This window comes from Triticum aestivum, chromosome 6B (assembly GCF_018294505.1).
Source record: "Triticum aestivum cultivar Chinese Spring chromosome 6B, IWGSC CS RefSeq v2.1, whole genome shotgun sequence".
NCBI classification, from domain to species: domain Eukaryota; kingdom Viridiplantae; phylum Streptophyta; class Magnoliopsida; order Poales; family Poaceae; genus Triticum; species Triticum aestivum.
The window spans coordinates 38,265,790-38,268,934 of record NC_057810.1 but is presented as its reverse complement, the minus strand read 5'-3'; the positions used below and the strand labels follow the sequence as shown (position 1 = coordinate 38,268,934).

General features: G+C 44.3%; 1 pseudogene; it reads right to left on the bottom strand.

The window, feature by feature from the left end:
• Positions 1-295: 295 nt before the first annotated feature.
• LOC123138731 (uncharacterized) lies at positions 296-3,058 on the bottom strand (annotated as a pseudogene).
• Between the last annotated feature and the right edge of the window lie 87 nt (positions 3,059-3,145).

The following is a 3,145-nucleotide window of genomic DNA, read 5'->3' as shown; positions in this document are numbered from 1 at the left end:
CATTCAATTTTCTAGGTCTTCACCTTTTTCAGTTTAATTTTTTCGACAATCTTGTTCCATTTTTTGGTATTGTTTGGTCTATGGCCTTTTTACGGCCCAAATATCATTTGTTTCATTGCAGGCATATCAAAAATGATGACCAAAATGAATATATATATATATATATATATATATATATTACAAGCATGCCATAGTTCACATCATCCAAGAATTTAGAACAGCTTCAAAAGTACTGCTATGTAGTAGTATATTACAACCAGTACATATTTTGAAACACGGATGAACATAAAATTAGCTACAAAGATGAAGCCTTCCCATCATCCAAATTCTTCAGCCTAGAGCTCCTACAAAAGAGAGGAAGTGATCGTTATTATCACTATCAAGTCAGAATGAAAGAAATATGTTCCAACATACAACAGCTATGAAAAGAATAATGAACAGAATAATAAACAAATACACAAGCAGCTAGGAGTCAATCCTGAAGAATGAGGGCATGGGTAACAGTAACAACCATGAGTAAATATAGCAAATATTATATTGGTGTACGAAAACGAAATAGCAGCAGGCTCTAAGAAGACTCCAAAAACTTGCTTGCTCACAATACAATCATGGTTTTGACGACAAATGCTACTAAAATTTAGGCACAGGTCATATTATAAGCAGTATCAACACCATGGCAGTAAAAATTAATAGTAGAAGGACAACAAAGTGCAAATGAAGAACAAAGTACGGGTCCCGAGGGAACTTATCAGTAGAGAGGGTCCTGATGGCTAACTTTTGGTTGCCGATCTTGACGAACATGGTTGGCTTGTCATCCTTCTTCACTTCACCAAGGGCACACTGGCATGGAAACACACACAAGAGGAATAGATCAATAATTACCATATTTCAATCATCATCAATCAATACTATAATAGGTACAGAAGAGTTAATTGAAATGTTGAGCACAAGGCAGTAGCAGCAGACCTGGGAGAGATGGAGAAAGTGCTCGTCATCAGGTGAAACTTTGACAGACTGGTTAGGCTTAACCTCAAGGCCTGCACAAAAGTTAAACAAACACAGGAGGAGGGTCAATTACACAACCAATCTCAGTTATTTTTCATTGGGTAAAAAAGGTGGAAATGAAGCATATGTAGTTGAACATGTTTTGAGCAAGCAGAAAGAATTTAATCATGACTGATGGATGAAAGCATGTATAGAGACAGTATATTGATTAGAAAAATAAAGGACTTGGGTGGGTGTTGCAAGCAGAATCAAAACAATTACATATATCCCTAAGTATTGTTATATGTTAAAAAACTACCAACATGACCTGTTAGGCTATTCCATTGTTTTCCAATTGGTTTCAACAAAGTGCTGTGATGTATGTGTCTTAACATAACTCCTAAGAAATGTTCACAACCTGAATTAACTACACTTTTTCTCCTTGAAGTGACACAACAGCAGTTTAATCAACAAAACCATACTTTAATATAGAATGTATCTTCTGAATGCATAGCTTAAAGGCGGGGTGGGGCTGAGAATCATCATGCTGAAACTGATACAACCACATCATATCCTTCTAACGTTCCCTGGAAACCATATCATCATGTCCACTCAGAAAACACTTCACCAACAACACATAATTGCAGTCTGAAAACACAATTCATTCAAAAGTACACAAATCAGTATGCACAAGTGTTGGACCTTCAAATAAGCAGACTTATGCACAAGTGTGGCATAAGTGCATAACAGGATATGTAGAGAGAGAGAGAGAGATCGCCTTGGCAACAACAGATGGTGCACATCCTCGCCGGACCGGAGCAGCTTGTCCCTGGACCTCCCCACGGGATGGTACGTAACTGCACACACACCAAGCAAGAGAGCACGCATCAGATCATATGAGAAAATGAACAAAAAATAGAGAACACGCAAATTTTAAGCTCTGTTTACTGCAGAAATCAAGCATAGGCAGTAGTGCTGCTAGTGTTTTTTTTCTGTTGGTTGTGTTGGACATGCAACTCAATTTCTGTTTATTTCAGACTAGCAGACCAACATGGTATCCATCTAAAGTCTATAGATTGATGGAACCACGTGTCTATCGACTAATCCTGCCAACAAAGCAAGACAGGAACTTCTCAGTCCCTGATCAACAAGTGCACCCATGAGGAAAACAAAAAGAAAGCAAACCCGCTACTAGGAAATGTCACACATCCAGTCTGCCAACTATTGGCAGCAGAGATCTCCTGGTAAATTAAGTCTTCCAAGGACGACACTTGAGAGTTTCCTGGTAAATTTAGTCTGCCAAGCACCACAACCGTCTACTGATTCCTCGAATTGGACCAAGAATCTACCTACTAATCGAGTCGAGTAAGCAAGGCGGGAATACTAGTATAATATATGTTTGCCGATGAGCATCACAGCCCTAAGCCTCTAATAGAACATACCAGTAAAAGTCGCACCCATGATCTGGTTGATAAACTTCCAAACGGAGCAACCTGAAGAAGGAAAGATACCTTATGCATTGTGATGTTCCCAACTCGGTCAAATGCTGCAGCATGATACACCACCACCTGGTCCTGCACCCGGTTGAGGTACACCCCATCGCAGATCCGCTGCAGGTTCTCGAAGACCGGCTCGAATGCCACCACCCGGAACCCCATCACGGCCGCCGCTAGAGCCGCTCCCTACCTCCCCCGCAAGCAACTCCTGGATGGTCTGGGAGATGTCGGGCTTGCGGAAGCGCTTGACCTTGAGGAGGCGGGCGATGTTTCGGTGCGGGCGGTCGGGGAGCGACCCCAGGTTGGCGAGGGAGTAGAGGAAGGGCGGGGCACACCCTCCACGAGGCTGGCAAAGACCAGGGAGGACTGCTACGTGGCGTAGCAGTCGAAGGGGCGGAGCTGGGCGGCGAGGCGGAGCGTGGCGGAAGTGGCGGGGGAGAAGGTGAGATCTTGGGCTCTGGAGAGGATGAAGACGAGGAGGATGAGGACCGGGACGAGCAAGAGGAGGGTCCGTGTTGTGGAAGAGGACGCCCGGCGGAGGCATGCCGGCGCCAGGAGGTAGCGAGCGGCGCCGGCATTGGCCGAGAGGGTGCCGGGGTTTGGGCGGCCGCCGATGGGAAGCGATGGCGCCAGTTGACGGGAGAGGAGGGGGAGCGACATCGGAG